The 23,010-nt window shown below is 42.6% G+C and overlaps 1 pseudogene; it reads left to right on the plus strand.

Moving 5' to 3' along the window:
* LOC124035499 overlaps window positions 1-23,010 on the plus strand; it is a 92,536-nt pseudogene that overhangs the window by 25,917 nt on the left and 43,609 nt on the right.

The raw sequence follows: 23,010 nt of genomic DNA on the forward strand, positions 1-23,010 counted from the left end.
ACAACATTTTAACTTTGTAATCTTTATTGGAACATGATGTAGCCTTTTCGGGGGGTTGGAGATGTGCCTGCTGTTTCTCACCACTTTAGTTTTGTCTAATTGAAGACTTGGCCCACATTTCACATCAGTTGTGAGTATCAATCAGGACAATCTGGTCATGATGGCTTTTCTGAAATATCTTGTCCCTCTGTCTTTAAAGCCTGGAAGAACTTTAAAGTGCTTGGCTACAGTTCATTATTATTACAATTGTCTGGTTATTAAACTACATAAATATAACTTGTTCTACACAGGATGTTTGTTTTTCAAAATGAATCAATTAGCTTGCTGACTAGCTAGTTGATTGCTGATGGGAACGCTAGTTTTCCTCTTTTCAAATATAGACATTGTCATGCAAGAAACTCATGAACAGTTGCTTAACTATTTACCAGCACTTATCCTGTCTCCTCATTGAGCTGGTCTATCAGTGTGTCTATTGTGTGCTCAGAAACAGCCTTTTCATGCTCTGTTAGTACCAGCAGTAGAGGGAGGTGCTGGGGATTGTTTTGTCTGTCGTCGTGTTCCATTCTTAATCCCACAAGCCCCGGCAATGCCTGGTGGGTGGGGGAGGGGGTGGCAGAGCACGCCCTCACTTTCCCTGCTGCTCTGAAAGTGAAGTGGGGGGAAGGGCCTTCGAAGAAGCAAGTTTCCCTCTGTCAGGAATGCAAAGCTGTGAAGTCTCCTCAGATAACTCAAACAGGGAAGGAAATCTAAGGACAAAAGGCTTAGCAATCAGAAATTACTCAGGCAACCCAATGAGCTCGGCATGGACCTTGAACAAAGGGTCAGACTCAGCACTGACTGGGTTCTTAGACTCATCAGGGTCTCCAGAAAACAGTTGCCGATAGTGTTTCACTGAATTCATATCTGATTCCTTGAGACCCGATGGAAGTTGTCCCATGCCACGTTCTAGATTCGTAAGCTAAAGGCCTACGTTTAAACTGAGGCCTCAATACAATGGACGTCTAGACCACGTTAATGATGAATACAATGTATACTGCCCTGTTTTATGACATAAAATATATATTTTTAACCTTTTTATTTAACTAGGCAAGCCAGTTAAGAACAAATTCTTATTTTCAATGACTGCATAGGAACAGTGGGTTAATTGCCTTGTTCAGGGGCAGAACGACAGATTTTTCCCTTGTCTGCCCAGGGGATTCAATCTAGAACCCTTTCGGTTACTGGCCCAACGCTCTAACCACTAGGCTACCTGCCGCCCCAAAAATATGGCATTTTCTATGATTCTAAAATTAACCTAATCTTTATCAATGTTGTCCAACATGTCTCATCTCCATGCCATGGGTGTTCCAGAGTTCAAGTCACATTTGCCCAAACTGTGAACAGTATGTATAATACAAGTCAATAAGATATTTGAATAGCGTGTTAAGTCATCCAGATGTTTCCCAGTTAGTATCTTGTTAGAGGTTCTGAGCTGTAGCTTAATAAAGGTGTTGTACGTGACGGCAAGTTTTCTTCCTTCTAGACATTTGACAGTAACTGGGTGTGATTTGTTATTCATCATCTCAAATACATAATTCATTTTTTTTTTTAATGATGACTTACTAACTCATGCTCTTATCCTCTGAGTGTTTGACTTTGGCCGCACTGTCTCCATCTTAGGACAGAGCTCCTAAAGCATTGGCTCTTGTTAATGGAATAAATCATCTCTGCTCCCTCAACTATAGCACTCCCCCCCCCCCGCCCCTCTTGCTCTCTCTCTCGCTCACTCATTATACAAGCCTGGAGGAGCCAGGCGTTCGTCAGCTGCCTCGACGTGATGCTGGCCTTGACGAATGGAGCAGCTCTTATGGAAAATTACATTAGCAATGTCAGTTCAAAAGAGGAAGGAGGAAAAAAGGGTCTGTGCTTGAGAGTGAATGAGCCTGGCCACCACTGTGTAGTCGCTGATGTGCAGTTAGGGGAGAAAGGGGTCTCATGAGAACTAGCTTTATTTCCTTTTCTTGCCTCTGACTTACTGGTGCTATTGTGTTACAGCTCATTCCTTTTAAATAACACCAAGGCTTTGAGGACTGAATGAGGAGGGAGGGATGACTGGTTTTGAGGGGAGTGTCAATTGCATAGACGAGGGTAGGCCATACCTGTTCATATATGCTGGTTAGCCCCGTTTCCAACAAGGGACTTGATGTGTAGTCCTAAACACAGAACTTGCTATTCTCCCATTTGACATTTTTGCGTGGATAAACAAGGCGACACAGCAAGCAGGGATTGGAGAAAAACTGTATTTCCCCAATCTGTTCAGCCAAATCCTACCAGGAATGTTAACTTGCTTGGTCCTGCTGAGGCACCTTGCCATGAACACACAATGTTTCAGCCCAAGTACCATGACGGTGCTTTCTTTTCAGCTGTTAGTCGTCTAGCCTAGACGTGTTCCTTTTGAACTGTTGAACAAACCATTATGAAATGTAGCCGAAATCTACTCCATGTTTTTTAGATACTGTACCACCTTTTTCTTCCCAATTTTGTGATATCCAATTGGTAGTGATGATCTTGTCTCATCGCCGCTGCAATTCCCCAATGGACTCGGGAGAGGCGAAGGTCGAGAGCCATGTGTCCTGCGAAACATGACCTGCTAAGCCGCACTACTTCTTGACACTGCTCGCTTAACCCAGAAGCCAGCCGCACCTATGTGTCCGAGGAAACACCGTCCGAAGTCAGCTTGCAACCGCTAGAGTAAACTGAGCCAAGGAACCCCCCCCGGCCAAACCCAATTATGAGCGGCCCTATGGGGCTTCTGGCCATGGCCGGCTGTGACACAGCCTGGGATCGAACCCGATGCTGTAATGGCGCCTCAGCACTGCGATCCAGTCCCTTAGACCGCTGTGCCATTCGGGAGGGCCTCAATCATGTTTTGGCCCTAGCACTATGACGAAGCATTCTTTTCAGCGTCTAGCCTCGACGTGTTCCTTTTCAACTGCTTCCTCACCAATATCAGTCTGGGTTCAAACTGAGCATTATGAAATACAGCCTAAGTCTACTCATGAGTCAAATGTTAAATGACTACACTTCGCCCCGTGGAGCGCACAGAGAGGGATTTTTTTTGCCCTGATTTCAGAGCAGAGAAACCAACCGATAAAGAGGCGTGCAGCGCAGTGCTTTGTTGTCGCCTCAAGCGAGTGCGGAGAAGTGATTCCTCTTGATCAGCAGACTTGTATGTTCCATGTGATTGCAGCAAATGAAGAGCCCCCATTCAGGCTGTCGTGAGAGGCCTCTGTAGGTAATGGGAATCGCACAATGAAATTGTTATCTTGTTAAATGCTTTGAAGGCAAGAATGATTGAATATCCTAATGCTTGGAAATGTGTATCATAGTTTTACTATGTTGAATCAGTGGTATTTTCTTTGCCTTGGTGGCAACTATCCATGCTTGAATTGCTTTTCCTGGTATTAGCAACCTTGATTTGTCATTCCTCAAGGTGTTATTCTGTTCACTAGGATCCTGAAAGCCATCTGTCTGTGGTATAATTCATTAGCATAATAGAAAATCCAATGTGGAAAGTGAAAAAAGACACTCCATCCCCTGGCTCTCCTTAGCTCTTTGCCTGTGGTTGGCCTCCAACGTTGCCCGGCTTCAATTTCATTGAAAACAAAGCTTGTTGGCCCTACATGCCTATTTTCAGTTGATTTGACAACCTACTGTTGAGAGAACCTGCATGTGTGTTTAGATACGTGTGTGTGTGTGTGAGGAACAGATGAAGGGAGGCATTTTGCAGCAGCGGACTCAGTCAGTCAGTGCTGCTGTGATTCCTGTAGTGCTGCCTCTTACTGTTAGAAACTCTCCCACAGGGAGCCCCCCTCTCTACTCCAGTAAAAACACTCCACACTAATTGTTTCCCACATCTGTCATTAGCCTCTGTCTCCACAACAACGTAAAAGGCTGTGAGGCTAAACACAATACAAGGGAGGGTTAGTGACGGCAAATCTACTTTGCCCACCTATTTAGAAAAAGCTATAGCCTTGGATTATTGAGGCTAGGTCAGTTAACTTTTGACCCCTTAATGGTGTTAAAGGAGATAAGGATCGGGTAAGCTGATGTCTGACAACTTTTTGGTTGAGCTAGCCTGTTTCTCTCAGATCCAGAAACATTTAGGCTAAAGTTTGCCTGAGTTTGTGGTTGAATTCAGTGTTTAATGTGTTTCCCTTTTGTCTCTTTATGAAAAGGACACATTCATTATCCTCTTTGTTTCCTCAAAGCATGTGCAGGCAAGCTGTTAAAGGCCTTTTGTCTAGGCTCTTCTGAATTTCTCAAACTGTTGGGAAGCATAAACATGTTTCCTTTCAGTGTTTTATATAATTTGAGATCAGACAAGCGTTCATAATACTGAGGAAAAGACCCAAACATTTGTCACAATCTTTAGGCTGTCAGTTGCTGCAGATATTGCCATAATCTATTCACATCAATATTAAGCTAGATTCATTTTTGGCATGCCAGCAAAAAGCAGCCTTGAACCTGGAATGTGTGTTAGTGTTGCTTTTGGCTCCTCTGCAGTAAGGAGTTTGCTTCGGTAAGTGGGTCTGGTTTCCTTTCCAACTTTCCCCACTTAAGAAAGCCTTGTTATCTGGGGTTGCTATTGTCGTAGGGGGATGAGGCAACACGATGAAGTGGGAAATACTGATTCCTACTCCGCAAGCAAGCGGGTGAAATCCTGTCAAGGCATATTCTGCTGCATAGCCACCACTTAGCCTCTGGCTCTCTCTTTACAGGCACCCGCTTAGAAAGTCCCTCCTATACAAATGTGTTTCTTTGTTCTGTAGACTAGATGGCGTGAATGATTCATTAACAGTCGGTCACAAATGTCTACCCTCAAGATGTCTATATTTAACCAGCAATTTGCAAAAACGTTTCAGTTTGCTGTCAGCTAGCACAGTTCTCTCTAGTCTTTTTCCAAAAGGGTACAGGTGTGAGAATTTACATTACTGCCAAGAACGTCTCACCAAATGTTTGTGCGGTGGCCTCAATGTACCATTACAAAAGGAGCTTTAGCTCAGGGCTATTTCTTTGTCTGGTTGTCGTATTCCTGGTGTCCAATGTCACTTTACTGTGGCTGGGATTAAAGCCACGCCAGAACAGTGACTCTAGTTGTAGCAGAGCCATTCCCAGAGCTGGTTTTGCCTCAGGAACAAGGTTCCTCCCCATCCCCCACGGGCAGACCAGAGGCCTCGTCAGGGAATGGGAAAGCTGCGGCCCACTGAGTTTATAGTGCTGTCGGACAGTGTTCCAGGAAATCCTTGTCAAGAGCCTTGAGAGACCCTTGTGTGGAAATATTTAATATTGGAACCCAGTCCTCGCGGGTCATAAACTGTCTCTGTAGACATTTAGCAGGCTCCTTGACCTGGAGAAGCGCGGGCTTGATTTGTGCCCTCTTGTTCCGCTCTGAAGGCTCCTGAGAGCACTGAAAGATCTGCTTTTGTACACAAGAGAAGACGTTTACTTCCAGCTAGGTTTACATGGAATAAAACAAACTCTCACCGTCATCACAAGGACTAGGATGTATTTCTGAAAGACAACACCATTGTCTTAAAGAAGAGTTGAAATGTGTTAGGCCTTCCGTACGTTCTGCCTTCTATTTGCTGTTGCTCATAACCTAGAACGGTTTGGAGCAGTCTATTTAAGTTAACCATTGTTGGCCTAATCATGGTAACTATTTTAATCATGGATCTTTTGAAAATGGATAACTGTCTGCCTGTGCCTGTTCTGTAACCTACTTTTAAAATAGTTTTTGTAACATATGGGGTCTTTGTCAATAGGGGGATGTGCCTGTTTTTAATTTGCTCCCGAAGGTGTCGCAATAAAATGTTGACTTTGACAAAGCTTGTGGAGGAGCCTATAAACCTTGCTGCACCGTGCTGGGAGGCCACATGCTATTTTTTTGTTCCTCTATTGGGATAACAAGGATACTTTTCTGGGAATGGCAGCACTGTAGCCTGAGCCTTCATGCTGAAATAATGTCACTATCAATGTCCATTGTGTTCATTTCACATTTTATTTTATTTTTTCATAATTCATGATGATCTTATATCTAACAGAAGCATACAGTTATTTACTTTCCTAATGAGCGATAAACTGGGTACCACCTCGGAGGCTAGATTGTAGATTAGATTAATGAATAGCAAAGGAAATGGACGAGTAGGCTTATAATAATCGTGAATGAGCCTGTGAATCGATCTGTGTTCATATGGTTTGAGTTGCTGAGGAAGTATTTGAATGCCCTCACTTTTTTTTTCCTCAGGTACCATAGGCTATTTGTGTTAACTAGAGGTCGACCGATTAATCGGAATGGCTGATTTAATTTGGGCCGATTTCAAGTTTACATAACAATCGGTAATCGGCATTTTGGGACTCCGATTATTGCCGATTTACATTGCACTCCACAAGGAGACTGCGTGGCAGGCTTGACCACCTGTTACACGAGTGCAGCAAGGAGCCAAGGTAAATTGCTAGCTAGCATTAAACTTATCTTAAAAAACAATCAATCTTAACAATCACTAGTTAACCTGTTACTCCTACCCCCTGTTAAAAATCGCGCAACATTTCAGCGCCCTGCTACTCATGCCAGGAATATAGTATATGCATATGATTAGTATGTGTGGATAGAAAACACTCAGACGTTTATAAAAACTGGTTAAATCACGTCTGTGACTATAACAGAACGTGCGTTTCATCGAAAAGTGCAGGAAAATCTGATCACTGAAAATGGGGAAAATATATCCATGCGCCACTTCAACCCATTGTTAAACGTGAACCACATTAAATGGGGCCGAGGTTGCAATACCTACAGCTTCCACACGATGTCAACAGTCTTGTCATTTGCCTACGATTTGTTTCTTGGTCAAACAGACACAAGGCAGCGCAGTTCTTCCGGTCTCCGACCGGATATTTTGGTTGAGATTTACCCGGACATTATTTCCAGACGTACAGCTATAGAATATACATCGCCTCGTGATCAATTTGATCGCTTATTAACGTTTACTAATACCTAAAGTTGCATTACAAAAGTATTTTGAAGTGTTTTGTGAAAGTTTATCGTCGACTTTTTTAATTTAAAAAAATGACGTTACGTTATAAAACGCTATTTTTTTCCTTGATCACAGTCTTCATAGATCGATATCTAGGCTATATATGGACCAATTTAATCGGAAAAAAAAGACCCAATAGTGATGTTTATGGGACATCTAGGAGTGCCAACAAAGGTAATGAATGTTTTATATTTTATTTGTGCGTTTTGTGTAGCGCCGACTATGCTAATTATTTTGTTTACGTCCCCTGCGGGTCTTTTGGGGTGTTACATGCTATCAGATAATAGCTTCTCATGCTTTCGCCGAAAAGCATTTTAAAAATCTGACTTGTGACGAGTGTAGCTTTAATTCAATACCCTGCATGTGTATTTTAATGAACGTTTGAGTTTTAACTAGTACTATTAGCATTTAGTGTAGCGCATTTGCATTTCTAGATGTCTAGATGGGACACCTGCGTGTCGGGTAGGAGCAAGAGGTTAACTACACATGGTTGATGATATTACTAGTTTATCTAGCTTGTCCTGTGCATATAATCAATGCGGTGCCTGTTAATTTCTCATTGAATCACAGCCTACTTAGTCAAACGGGTGATGATTTAACAAGCATTCGCAAAAAAAACCATAAACATCAATGCCTTAAAATCAATACACAAGCACATTTTTTTAAATCTGCGTATTTAGTTAATATTGCATGCTAACATTAATTTCTTTTAACTAGGGATATATATATATATAGTGCTTGCACAGAATGCAAGAGAAGTGACAGTCAGGGTATATGCAGCAGTTTGGGCCGCCTGGCTCATTGCGAACTTTTGATTTGAAGACCATTTCTTCCTAACAAAGACCGTAATTAATTTGCCAGAATTGTACATTATTATGACATAACATTGAAGGTTGTGCAATGTAACAGCAATATTTAGACTTAGGGTTGCCGCCCGTTCGATAATATATGGGACGGTTTCGTATTTCACTGAAAGAATTAAACGTTTTGTTTTCGAAATGATAGTTTCCGGATTTGACCATATTAATGACCTAAGGCTCGTATTTCTGTTTTGTTTATTATATTCTTATTAAGTCTATGATTTGATAGAGCAGTCTGACTGGGTGATGGTAGGCATCAGCAGGCTCATAAGCATTCATTCAAACAGCACTTTCCTGCGTTTGCCAGCAGCGCATCGCTTCAAGCATTGCGCTATTTATGACTTCAAGCCTATCAACTCCCGATATTAGGATGGCAATACTGAAGTTCCTATAAGAACATCCAAAGTCAAAGGTATATGAAATACAAATGGTATAGAGAGAAATAGTCCTATAATTCCTATAATAACTACAACCTGGTCCTTCTGTAGTTCAGTTGGTAGAGCATGGCGCTTGTAACGCCAGGGTAGTGGGTTCGATCCCCGGGACCACCCATACATAGAATGTATGCACACATGACTGTCGCTTTGGATAAAAGCGTCTGCTAAATGGCATATATTATTATATTATTATATTATTATTCATATATATTACAACCTAAAACTTCTTAACTGGGAATATTGAAGACTCATGTTAAAAGGAACCACCAGCTTTCATATGTTCTCATGTTCTGAGCAATTAACATAAACGTTAGTTTTCTTACATGGCACATATTGCACTTTTACTTTCTTCTCCAACACTATTTTTGCATGATTTAAACCAAATTGAACATGTTTCATAATTTATTTGAAACTAAATTGAGTTTATTTCTGTATTATATTAAGTTAAAATAAGTGTTCATTCAGTATTATTGTAATTGTCTTCATTACAAATATATATATTTTTAAAAATCGGCAGATTAGTCGGTATAAGCCCTTTTTGGTCCTCCAATAATCGGTATCGGCGTTGAGAAATCATAATCGGCCGATTATGAGCTTTCGCTGTGTACACCTAGCATAGAAAATGTATGGGGAGGATGGCTTCAAGGTCGCAAAACATCTTTTGCTCGTCCTGCAAAAGTGATCACAGTTCTGAGAAACAAAGCCCTTTCATGTTTTGTCTCCCTCCACCCTCCTCTGTCTCCCAAGCTTTGTACAAGGCTAGGCATGTGCGTGTGTCTGGATCAGTGTGCTGTCAGGGAAGCATGTGGGGGGAAGGGAGAGAGGCTAACCCGCGCTGCTAATTCAGCTCATGAAAGACTTATGCAGTGAGAGCAGCTGTCTTCCATTGTCAGCCAGAAAATTTCCAACGCGCCTCATTTCGCCTATCAATGCGGGAGTAGCAGGAAAGCCGGGGGTGTGGGGGGCAGAGGGAAACAAACAAACAAAGAACACGAGAGGGGGAAAAAGGGAGAAGGCCAAGATTTGAGATTTCGATGGTCTGGAGTCTATGTATTTTCTCTGCTTAGGGGTGGGGAGGATATGGAGTTGGGTCAGCGGTCTAGTAATAAGCCATCCATCTATTCATACGCCAGCTACACAAGGAAAAAGGGCTCTGCTGTTATGAGGGAAGAGGGCACATGATGGGTAGAGGAGTGAGGGAAATGGGGGGGACCAACTGGGGTTAGGGGAGGGGAGGACAGCCTTATGAATGGATCACCACTAGCGGAGTTGCCAATAACCGGATGGTGTTTCTTTTACGCCAGCTACGTTAGGTTATGAATGGATAAAGTCTTTAACCCCCTACACACGGAATGGTTTGTCTGCTCAGCTTCAGCTGCATGGGGCTGGTGGAATGACAGGGAGAGGCTGGCTGGAAGGGCTGCTCTATTAAGACGGACACAGTTCCAGGGTTCTTGAATCCTCGAGGCATTTGGTCTGATTAGCAGAACAAAACCCACACAGTGGGGAGGAGCAGACGTGGCTTTCCTCTGGCCTGGAATGTTCTGCCTGTGAGCGAAAGCTGGCACAGTGTCTGTTACAGAGTCACTCTTGTTGTACTGTGTGTTTCAGGATTGTTGCCTGTTTTCAAAGGGTTTGGCTTAGTGCATTCTGTGGTGTGTCAATAATTTAGACCTAGGCTGTACGATACATGAAAGTGTCTTCCCCAGGCCTTAACTCATTTAGCACTTTGTCATTTTGTTCAAAGTGTTAACTGCATTATGAAACCACTCACTGTTGGACAAGCTTCCTCCACAAGGAGACATTCATGACTCGACTACTCATGGAAAAACTATTTTCAGCTTGAAAGAAATGTAGATTTGTGCATACTGTAGTTGTTGGTGAGGCAACTCTTCAAAAAAGGTTTCGCTAGGTCTTTCAACGTAGGAATGTGAAACCCCCCCATTGAGTTCCTCTTTATGGAGGAAAGTTCTTTGCACAGAAGTGCAGTGGGAGAGGAGGAGGACTGGAGGCAGCTTCTAGAAGACAGGGAGATAAAAGAGAGATTGATGTCTGTGTGCTGCGAACCTGCGGCTGCCATTAGTAATCTTGTCGTTTTGCCTTCCCACTTCACGTTAGAAAAAAATAATGATTTTAGAGGTTTCTACTTCTACTCTGAGGGGTTCATTATGGATAAGCCAGAGGATTGCCTTTGAACAGACAATTTACAGGGCTAGTTTTAGCCTGGTTTGGTTTTCAGAACTTACATAGTACATTGGAAATCACCCAAGTTTCTGCTTGTTGTTTAAAAAAAAAAGCCCCAATGTTGGCCACTAATTGAAAAATACCCTAATCCCTTGGAAATCTTATTTCCACTTAAAGCCTCCTGCGTCAATTGAATGCTCATCCTAAGCATTCGTTGAGACTGGCTGGGATCTGCTACTCTGTATGCTGCATACTGTACTGTATACTGCATTCTAATGGGTGTGCTGTGTCCAGTGGCCAAAGCATGCCTGCTATTTGCTTGTGTGGCTAGCCTAATTAGTCAGTTAAATCGAGTGAGTCAGAATGAAACACTGGCATTCATTTCTATTTATCGCCCTGTTTCCCAAGCTACTTTTATAGGCTTTAAATGCAAGTGGGAGTTTACAGGTCAGCCTGTTGTTCAACCTGAGGAGTCGTTCCCCATTCCTTTCCCTTGTAGCAAGTCATTTTACTGCAGATTGAAAGAGTCTGGTTACAAATAGGATTATCTTCATAAAGGTAGGCAAAATATCCAGTTCTGCACCCATCTTGAAAGAGAGGCTTTGCTATTTTGTTGGTGACTGAGGTTCCATTCTACCCTGCACTCTTAGGAATATTCCAAAACCTGTGTCTCATTGCTTCATAAGAACCAGGGTAGCAAGGTGTCAATGACCTCACATTTCACCCTGGTACTGAAATCACTACCATAATTTAAAAACTAGACTCTGCATGGTTAATGCCAGCTGCTCAATACAATAAGGGTAGCTGTGAAGTCTAGCCTAATGCCTTTCTTTTCCTCTTGCCATTGGGCCTCTGTACCTTAGCAACTGTACCTTAGCAACGCTCTCTTACCAATATACACCATTCTGTTTTCACATTGAAATACCGGTGAACCAACATAGGAGGAAGACCAGACATTCTCCATATTTGCAACATGGACTTAGCCTTGTAACTGACACTTTTTGCCTTGTTATCCCATAGGCTTTTTCAAACATACTAATTAAAGTACACTTGCAGTGTATTGTCCTACTGTTAACTTTCAGGAAATTGCTGTGGAACTGTTTATGTCAGCAAGGTGGGTTATATTTCTGGGCAAATTGGTTCAGTCTGGCTGGGCTGGTTCCGGCTCTATACATTTTAAATATGTCCAACTAGGGACGATCAAGTACAATTTAGATGTGGCTTAGCAAAATAGCTAATGTTAGCATTCGCCATTTGGTGGAGCTTATTAAAAAAACTACAAAATAATGTGCAAATAATACTTTATGTGAAACAAATAGGGAAAATCATATCGAAGTGTTTCTTCAGGAAAAAACACTGATCTTGTCACAACTATTGAAAGTTCGACAATATTTTCAGGTTAGGTTAGTTGACCTTGGAATTCTATGGAATAAAGGCTTGTTCTGTATTAGAAACAGACCATGAGTAGGCATTTGGAAGACCCTCTCTCTCTGCTGTCATTTATCACCAGACTCTTCATGCTCCAACCACAATTTCTTCTATGTTAAACCACTACTCCATCACATTACTCAAACCCTATTTAACTCCAACCACAATGTATAGCCACATTATTGCTGTTTTCATCGAGGCCTTGTAGACTATATCTGCATAATCCTCTAAAATACTTTGTCAGTGTAATTGTTACTAGACATATTGGTCACTGTGGGCTTTTTGAAATGCCAAGTAAACCCGTGTTTCAAATCAAATTGTATTAGTCTCATGCGCCAAATACAACAGGTGTAGGTAGACCTTACAGTGAAATGCTTACTTACGAGCTCCTAACCAACAGTGCAGTTTCGGATAAAAGTAACAAGTAATTAAAGAGGAGTAGTAAAAAAATAACAATATATACAGGGGGGTGCCGGTACAGAGTCAGGAGCAGGCAGGCAATGTGAATCGCCTTGGTAGCCATTTTGACTAGATGTTCAGGAGTCTTATGGCTTTTGGGTAGAAGCTGTTTAGAAGCCTCTTGGACCTAGACTTCGTGCTCCGGTACCGCTTGCTGTGTGGTAGCAGGTGGAACAGTCTGACTAGGGTGGCTGGAGACTTTGACAATTTTTAGAGCCTTCCTCTGACACCGCCTGGTATAGAGGTCCTGGATGGCAGGAAGCTTAGCCCCTTAGTATTGGGCCATAGACACTACCCTCTTTATGGCCTTATGGTCGGACGCCAAGCAGTTGCCATACCAGGCAGTGATGCAATCAGTCAGAACGCTCTCGATGTTGCAGCTGTAGAACCGTTTGAGGATCTGAGGACCCATGCCAAATCTTTTCAGTCTCCCGAGGGGAATAGGCGTTGTCGTGCCCTCTTCACGACTGTCATGGTGTGCTTGGACCATGTTAGTTTGTTGGTGATGTAGAAACCAAGGAACTTGAAGCTCTCAACCTGCTCCACTACAGCCCCGTCGATGAGAATGGGGGCGTGCTCTGTCCTCTTTTTCCTGTAGTCCACAATCATCTCCTTTGTCTTGATCACGTTGAGGGAGAGGTTGTTGTCCTGGCACCACACGGCCAGGTCTCTGAACTCCCTATAGGCTGTGTCGTTGTTGTTGGTGATCATGCCTACCACCGTTGTCATCGGCAATGTAATGATGGTGTTGGAGTCGTGCCTGGCCGTGCAGTCATGAGTGAACAGGGAGTACAGGAGGGGGCTGAGCATGCACCCCTGAGGGGCCCCTGTGTTGAGGATCAGCGTGGCGGATGTGTGGTTACCTACCCTTACCACCTGGGGGTGGCCCGCCAGGAAGTCCAGGATCCAGTTGCAGAGGGAGGTGTTTAGTCCCAGGGTCCTTAGCTTATTGATCAGCTTTGAGGGCACAATGATGTTAAATGCTGAGCTTGTAGTCAATGCATAGCATTCTCACATGGATGTTCCTTTTGTCCAGGTGGAAAAGGGCAGTGTGGAGTGCAATATAGACTGCATTATCTCTGGATCTGTTGGTGTGGTATGCAAATTGGAGTGGATCTAGGGTTTCTCGGATGATGGTGTTGTGAGCCATGACCAGCCTTTCAAAGCACTTCATGGCTACAGACGTGAGTGATACGGGTCGGTAGTCATTCAGGCAGGTTACCTTAGTTTTCTTGGGCACATTTAACATGTTGATAGAAATGAGGTAATACTGATTTATGTTTCACCTGCATTAAAGTCCCCAGCTACTATGAGCGCCGCCTCTGGTGAGCGTTTTCATGGCGGAATACAGCTCATTCAATGCTATCTTGGTGCCAGTGTCTGACTGTGGTGGTATATAAACAGCTACAAAGAATATAGACAAACGCTCTCTGTAGGTAATGTGGTCTGCAGCTTTTCATGAGTAACTCTACCTCAGGCGAGCAATGGCTCGAGACTTCCTTAGATATTGTGCACCAGCTGTTATTTAGAAAAATACATAGACCGCCGCTCCTTGTCTTACCAGACGCCACTGTTCTATTCTGCCGGTACATGGAAACCCTAGGAAGTGCAACCTTATCCGTATCTCAATGTGTATTCGGTAGGCCAAGCTTTGAAAAACTACAAACCTCAGATGTCCCACTTCCTGTTTGGATTTTCTCAGGTTTTCGTCTGCCATATGAGTTCTGTTATACTCACAGACATCATTCAAACAGTTTTAGAAACTTCAGTAGTTTCTATCCAATACTAATAATAATATGCATATATTAGCATCTGGGACAGAGTAGGAGGCAGTTCACTCTGGGCACACTATTCATCCAAAAGTGAAAATGCTGCCCCCTATCCCAAAAAGGTTAAAATAGTCAGAATTAATGTAAGAAATGTAAGAAATCTATCATTCATTTTGAAGTTTTTGCAGAGGAGATCTTAGTCACACAATTTTACATCTAAGATGTTTGATCAGTATTTCTCAATGAAGAAAAACTGTGCATGAAAACGAGTTGTCTCTCGTTGACCAATCACGGACGAAGGGGCGTAGAGTTCGGCTTGCCTCCCAAAAAAATGCTGTGTGCCCCCCACAAACAACCCACATAAGTCCAGAACTAACTAAAACATCACAAAATGTAATCATGCACAAACTCTTCTGAAATGATTCTACTGGGAAGCATGCGGACACCTGTAGAGAAGTCACTCACTCCGCAAGCAGCATGTTTACCTCAAGCAGCACTTCTGTAATTGTTTGAAGAATGTCTTCTCAGAAATATTTCATCTGAGTGTGATGTCTCTCTAAAATGAGATAACAAACAACCGCAGACCAACAAGTGATGGTCGTGGGCCTTTCATTACACCATGCAGAACATTTAACAGTCAATGTTTTGACTGTAGATAATCTGTCATAATGTAGGATTATCAATTTGTGGGAATTGTGGTTACTTATGTTTTTCGGTAGTAACCCTAAAGAATTGTAGGTCCATTGTTGCGATATAGTCTAGGCCTAGACTTTGTCAGGGAGACTTTGGTTTGTCCCACCTGCTCCTTCCTCTGGTTTCTCAGTTGCAGATAACGCCCATATAATGTGCTGTTATGACTATGAGTCGGTCCTGTCAAAACGCCTCCACACCAAGGTTAGTCCATAGAGCAAATCTTTATATCAGTTTGTCTTCAATCCAGTAGATTAACTATCGTTATAAACACTATTTAATCATCTGTCATCTATTTAAACAAGGCAAAAATGACTCGTTTCCTTGACAGAAGATCATTTCACAAAACAACACATTTCTCCATCTGGTGTGTATGTGTCAATAAAACGTGTGTGTGAGCGAGGGAGCTGGGAAGTGCGGATCTGAGATGAAAGGATTTTCTTTGCCATTCTAATCCACGTAGACCACAAGGGCCTTGAGATTATTACCAGCCCCTTCTCTCTCCACTCATCTCTTAGAATACGGCGCCTTTCTAATTCACCCTAAAAAGGCTTTCAAAAGGGGATGATGCTGCTGATAGAAATGAAAGAGGGAACATGGCCGTCCTTGGGGAGCAATGTCTAACACTCATGATTATTTGTGGGAAGCTTGCACAGTGCACAGTATGGGATTTTTATTCTGAGAGACTGTAACTGTTGCTGCTCATATTGGAAACCTGAGCTACCACCCCATCCCCCACTTTGTGTCAACTGTAATAACATTAACCCACTGGCCTGCTAGTATGAAATGGAAGAGATTACACTGTTATACAATTGAATCGTTATGTTGTTTCCAGTTGCCTGTTTTGTAAATGTGTGATCTGTGCAACGAGCCCACCGCCCCTCAAAAAAGTTTTGCTCTTTTATCAGATGGTACAATGATCTTACTACGAAGGCTCTCCCTTTTTTAAAGCTTCTGCTAATTGGTTTAAAGGAATTAATTTGATTGGAGATCGTCTTGGGAGCTCTTTTGACAGAGAACAGGCTTGATTGAGCTCTGAGCTGCACAGTAGTCATGGCTACAAGGCTTGTCTTCAGAGTAGCACAGTAGAGCTGTTGTTGAAGAACATGGAGAGACCTTGTGTGTGACCAAGAGGGGGAGGGGTGGGGGGGGCATACTATCCTGGTCTTTGGACAAAGGCCTCATCACCACAGAATCACTAAATCCTCACCCAAATCAAATGCTCCCAGATTAGATTGTTATTGGAGCATTAACGTCCCAGTCCCATTTCCGTTCAGCACTGGTTGCTGCCAAGTTGTTCTAAGCCCTGCGACATGGAGCCATTGGCTTTGGCACAGTCCACCAGTCAGTTGGTGTTTACATGACATTTACATCTATTCAATTGGCACACACACTGCCATCATGGCCAAATTGGCTGAATGCATTAGAACAAGGCATGTCAAGAGAAGTAGCCTATAGATACCTCATAATACTCGTATAGTTACGAGGGGCTGACAGGGAGGATGTATAAACTCACCGTAGACTGTAAACAACCTAGTCAAACACAGAGTTTGGAGTGCACGCTAAGTTTCAAGATATTTATTGCCGTACACGAGCCATAGCATGTTTACACAGCCCAGCTGAATCGTGGTCTCGTTTCTGTCAGCGTACAATTTGATGTTTGTCTTTCTGTGAAAGGCAAACAGTTTGAGGAATCTATTAAAGGGAGCCGTTATTATTGAAATATCTTTATTCATAAGTGCTAGTCAAGCGACATTGACATCTCATACTAAACTTCATGATACATTTACATTAGCAGATTCTATAAAGTAGCCAGTGGAAAAATTGGAAGTAATGGTATTTCTTTACAGTTGAGGTGAGAAGAAACCCTTTCGCGGGTCTGCTTTACAGAAGACATCCTCAGCATATCGTTCCTAGATCACAGGAGGCTGCTGAGGGGAGGACGGCTTATAATAAAAGGCCAGAACAGAGCGAATGGAATGGCATTAAACACACGGAAACCCTGTTTGATGTAGTTGATACCATTCTACTTATTCCGCTTGAGACATTACAACGAGCCCGTCCTCCCAAATGAAGGTGTCACCAACCTCCTGTGATCTAGATTCTTGATCTCTGTATGAATTACATTTAATATTTATGAATGAGTTACCACTTGAAAAGCACTAAATGCCATCAGTGAAAATGTAGCTCATCGAGTGGCACAGCGGTCTAAGGTACTGCATCTGGTTCGAATCCAGGCTGTATCACAACCGTCCGTGATTGGGAGTCCCATATGGCAGCTCATAATTGTCCCAGCGTCGTCCGGGTTTGGCCGGTGTAGGCCGTCATTGAAAATAACAATGTGTTAACTGACTTGCCTAGTTAAATAAAGATTAAATATATAAAACATATATCCTGCTTACTCTTCATCTAACCTTGGTTGTGTGCAAGTAGATTTGATGTTCTCAGGAAGGACAAGGTTTTTTTTCCCTCACTTCTATTTTCTTCAGACGATAGTACCACATGCGTCAGTCACCCAGCCAATGAAGAGCTCTCTGATGAGCTCTCTGATGAATGCTGATGTGCTCAGTGGAGACTGTGGTGGACTGTCCTTGAATAAGCTGTCTTTACACTGTCTGTTATGGACATGAAACGACTCCTTGTCAAAACACTCTTATCTCTTTGCTCCATCTCCCCTTGATGCCTTATTCTTCCTGCCCCAACCTGACCATAAGATCTGGATCCTGATCCAGGACCTGATAGGAATGGATTCTACCAACTCAATCCACATTCTTTCATCTTTGCCACATAGACGCAGCAGCCCATTTTTAATTAAACTACAGGGATATTTGTGATAATTACATATATTTGGTTTCTCAGTATTCCCTGTGGTGTTTCTTGATTTGAAGGGATTTAGAAATTAAACCTGGCGTAGTTTCAACATTGCAGAGAATGCATGAATGTGTACTCTGATAACTCAATGTGCAGGATGAAATTGAGTGACTTTGGTCTGTGTGGTAACTTTGATCTGACATCCAGAATGTGTTGCCGCTGGGCTAGACTGCGTTCTTTTCTAAACAAACAAAGCATTTACTTATCCGCATTATTTAGGAACGGTACATCTATTTACAAAGCCTATGTATAGGAAAATAACACTCTGGAGCGGCTGCTTAATGACTCAAATATTAATGTCATAATGCTCCCAAAATGGCTTCTATGCTGTGTTTTCTGCAGAGCCCGGGAGATGATGAAAAGCCCCTGGATCAATAAAGGTGCAGTTAGAAGGGAATGAGTTCATTGGAGAGGCGGGGGACTTGCTCAGTCCTTGGATTATGCTGATCTCACTCACACCGTTATGTTCTCCCATCTGGAGAACCAAGTTGTATTTAATCATCAATTAGCTTTATGTCTTTTAAGAGAATGAGACGGCCTGCTGTGAAGTCTAGTCACTCGGGTCAAATGTAATCATTATGGCATTTTCCTATCATTAACATAGCTAATGCTAATAGAGGAGAAGTCATGGAATGTGTTAAACACCATATAGGATGAACTGATAATACAGATCCTCATGCTCTCTGCTAGTCTACCTGTTAATACAGATCCTCATGCTCTCTGCTAGATGACCTGATAATACAGATCCTCATGCTCTCTGCCAGATGACCTGATAATACAGATCCTCATGCTCTCTGCCAGAAGACCTGATAATACAGATCCTCATGCTCTCTGCTAGATGACCTGATAATACAGATCCTCATGCTCTCTGCTAGATGACCTGATAATACAGATCCTCATGCTCTCTGCTAGATGACCTGATAATACAGATCCTCATGCTCTCTGCTAGATGACCTGATAATACAGATCCTCATGTTAATACAGATCCTCTGTTCTCTGCTAGATGACCTGATAATACAGATCCTCATGCTCTCTGCTAGATGACCTGATAATACAGATCCTCATGCTCTCTGCCAGATGACCTGTTAATACAGATCCTCATGTTCTCTGCTAGATGACCTGATAATACAGATCCTCATGCTCTCTGCTAGATGACCTGATAATACAGATCCTCATGCTCTCTGCTAGTCTACCTGTTAATACAGATCCTCATGCTCTCTGCTAGATGACCCGATAATACAGATCCTCATGCTCTCTGCTAGATGACCTGATAATACAGATCCTCATGCTCTCTGCTAGATGACCTGATAATACAGATCCTCATGCTCTCTGCTAGATGACCTGATAATACAGATCCTCATGCTCTCTGCTAGATCATCTGCTCTTGGTTTTGACCTCTGAGAATAGCCTCTGCGTGTTTTCCTCCTCCTCTGTACTGATAGAATACAGTAGAACCAGAGTTGTTGATGTCAGAGATTGGGTTGATTGTTATGCACACTGGAAGCACAACCCACTCTGGTCTTTAGTTGAAGTGTTGATATAGGTCTCAAGGCAGAATTCTTGCTCATCCCTTTGCAGGTTTGTGCCAGTAAGGACTTGGTGCCAACCCCTTCACTCACTGAGAGATTGGTTCATGCAGTTTGACCATGCTCCCTGCTGTAACCTCCATGGCCGTGACGGTATCAGCTGTGCCCGTGGACAGCAGCTGTAGAGGGGGGAATACTAGCAGGCAGCTGCCCTCCCCATTTTCTTTTTATCCCAGCATTAGCAGATTAGGCACTAGAACTAACGAGGTCATCAAACTATGATGGCTGTGCAGACTTCTGGGACTGTCGAGGGGGGAGTTAGAGCTGTATTTTCAGGGGCAATTTACTTCATTTTTTTCTCCTTGACACCTCCCACTGACTCCACTGTTCCTTAATGATTTGAATGGCATGTAGGTGTCATTTGTTTAGTGTGATCCCTTACCAGTGGCCGCTCGCCTCTCTGCACGTCTTCTGATGAAGAAAGTGTCTTGGGGATTTCAGGGGCCTCCGTCTGGGATCATAGCTGTGCCCTTATCGTTTATTGTTACACCGTAGTTCATAGTATCTCCCTGAAAAACCTTGACAGGCAGATTACACTAGGCTAGATTTAGGAGCGACATGGTTTGTCAGATTTGGCGTGGCTTTATTGGCACATGAAATTCAAACCCACCTGCCCCTTCCCTTCCTCCTCCATGTTTCTTCCTCCTCCATGTAGAACAGTACTAGTAGTAGACAGTAGCCTGTTTAATCAGTATGGAATGATGCTTGCAGCAGACTACCACCTACTGTGATTCTGCTCATTACTCTACAGCACATGTGTCAAACACATTCCACGGAGTGCTGAGTGTATGCCGGTTTTCACTCCACCCTTGTACTTGATTGATGTTTTAAGGTCACTAATTAGTAAGGATCTCCCGTCATCTGGTTGTCCAGGTCTTAATTGTGGAATGAGTTTGACACCACTGCTCTATGGCCTTTGGTGCAGTGTGTGTGTTTCTACTATATCCTGTAATGTCATAGCCCAGGAACTGCTCTTTGCAGTATAGTGCACATCACCATCCATCTAGCTTGAGTCCTAGACATGGCTCAATAGAACCGTTGTGAGACGCCGAACAGAAGAGGTTCGTCAGAGAAACAGGATGCAGTCTGTGTTAGAGAACAGGGGACTGTTAGTGTGTCTATCCTGTCTGCAGACAGGGATCAACCCCCATACGAAAGGTCGTAGTTCACTCCCAGCTCATCTGCCCATCTGTCTGCCCTGTAGTAGACCCCATTGGCTTTTTTTGTTTTTCCAGTCAACAAACAATTGTCTGTGGATAATATTGTAGCTGTAGCCATGGCTCCTGAAACAGCCTCCAGAATTATACATGTATTTTTACATCACAATGTAGTAAGGTTATGGGACTGCAATTTCGGTTGATGGGTGATTACATTTTTGTTATCAAATTATTTTTAACAGTTGTCTAAAAATGCAACCATGTTTCTGAAAGCATTGATGCTCAACTGAAGGATAGAGTTTTGTAGTTCCTGTGGTTGGATGACGCACCACCCACAGAGTAGCATCTGCACAAAGGAAACAGGCAAATGCAGAACATCTCTCTAAATAGTTTTGTGGTTGTGGTCTCTGGTGTAATCTCACAGGCTGCATAACAACTTGTTTTCCTTGTTTTAATATGCGGGCTAGTAAAATGTCTATTGTGTTCTAGCAGTTCACTACCTCGTAGGATCCATCCAGTAGTGACTTGAAGGCCAACAGCTTATTGTTGTAATTTGACCGTACAAAACCCTTCAGGCGTTTAGCCTTTAGTCTCCGCTTCAAAGAAGAACCTCACAGGCTCGAGTGTTGTGTGAAAGCCTCCAATAACATGGGGGGAGAGAAACTATGACGTGATCAATTTGGGGGTTTGGTTCTCGTATTTGAATAAATACAGGGGTCGCGTTAATGCAGAACTCTGCGTTTTTCAAATAAATAAACAATAAATAAAACAATTAAACGCATAAGAAATTATGCGTTTTATAAATGCAGATCTAAAATGCTTATTGTAATTTCTGCTGTCATCAGACTAATTTTGTGCTTCGGTAGAATGGCATTCTCAGGAGACAGCGCTCTGACTGGTCTACTTTTCTCTGGTACTTTTTCTCACTGTAGTCTACTTTTCTCTGGTACTTTTCTCAGTGTAGTCTACTTTTCTCTGGTACCTTTCTCAGTGTAGTCTACTTTTCTCTGGTACCTTTCTCAGTGTAGTCTACTTTTCTCTGGTACTTTTCTCAGTGTAGTCTACTTTTCTCTGGTACTTTTCTCAGTGTAGTCTACTTTTCTCTGGTACTTTTCTCAGTGTAGTCTACTTTTCTCAGGTACTTTTCTCAGTGCAGTCTACCTTTCTCTGGTACTTTTCTCAGTGCAGTCTACTTTTCTCTGGTACTTTTCTCAGTGCAGTCTACTTTCTCTTTTCTCAGTGCAGTCTACTTTTCTCTGGTACCTTTCTCAGTGTAGTCTACTTTTCTCTGGTACCTTTCTCAGTGTAGTCTACTTTTCTCTGGTACCTTTCTCAGTGTAGTCTACTTTTCTCTGGTACTTTTCTCAGTGCAGTCTACTTTTCTCTGGTACCTTTCTCAGTGTAGTCTACTTTTCTCTGGTACCTTTCTCAGTGTAGTCTACTTTTCTCTGGTACCTTTCTCAGTGTAGTCTACTTTTCTCTGGTACCTTTCTCAGTGTAGTCTACTTTTCTCTGGTACTTTTCTCAGTGTAGTCTACTTTTCTCAGTGTAGTCTACTTTTCTCTGGTACCTTTCTCAGTGTAGTCTACTTTTCTCAGTGTAGTCTACTTTTCTCAGTGCAGTCTACTTTTCTCTGGTACCTTTCTCAGTGTAGTCTACTTTTCTCTGGTACTTTTCTCAGTGCAGTCTACCTTTCTCTGGTACTTTTCTCAGTGCAGTCTACTTTTCTCTGGTACTTTTCTCAGTGTAGTCTACTTTTCTCTGGTACCTTTCTCAGTGTAGTCTACTTTTCTCTGGTACCTTTCTCAGTGTAGTCTACTTTTCTCAGTGTAGTCTACTTTTCTCTGGTACCTTTCTCAGTGTAGTCTACTTTTCTCAGTGTAGTCTACTTTTCTCTGGTACCTTTCTCAGTGTAGTCTACTTTTCTCAGTGCAGTCTACTTTTCTCTGGTACCTTTCTCAGTGTAGTCTACTTTTCTCTGGTACTTTTCTCAGTGCAGTCTACCTTTCTCTGGTACTTTTCTCAGTGCAGTCTACTTTTCTCTGGTACTTTTCTCAGTGCAGTCTACTTTTCTCTGGTACCTTTCTCAGTGTAGTCTACTTTTCTCTGGTACCTTTCTCAGTGTAGTCTACTTTTCTCAGTGTAGTCTACTTTTCTCTGGTACCTTTCTCAGTGTAGTCTACTTTTCTCAGTGTAGTCTACTTTTCTCTGGTACCTTTCTCAGTGTAGTCTACTTTTCTCTGGTACTTTTCTCAGTGTAGTCTACTTTTCTCTGGTACTTTTCTCAGTGTAGTCTACTTTTCTCTGGTACCTTTCTCAGTGTAGTCTACTTTTCTCTGGTACCTTTCTCAGTGTAGTCTACTTTTCTCTGGTACCTTTCTCAGTGTAGTCTACTTTTCTCTGGTACTTTTCTCTTCTTTCTCAGTGTAGTCTACTTTTCTCTGGTCTACTTTTCTCTGGTACCTTTCTCAGTGTAGTCTACTTTTCTCTGGTACC

This window comes from Oncorhynchus gorbuscha, linkage group LG05 (genome assembly GCF_021184085.1).
Source record: "Oncorhynchus gorbuscha isolate QuinsamMale2020 ecotype Even-year linkage group LG05, OgorEven_v1.0, whole genome shotgun sequence".
In the NCBI taxonomy this organism is placed as follows: Eukaryota; Metazoa; Chordata; class Actinopteri; order Salmoniformes; family Salmonidae; genus Oncorhynchus; species Oncorhynchus gorbuscha.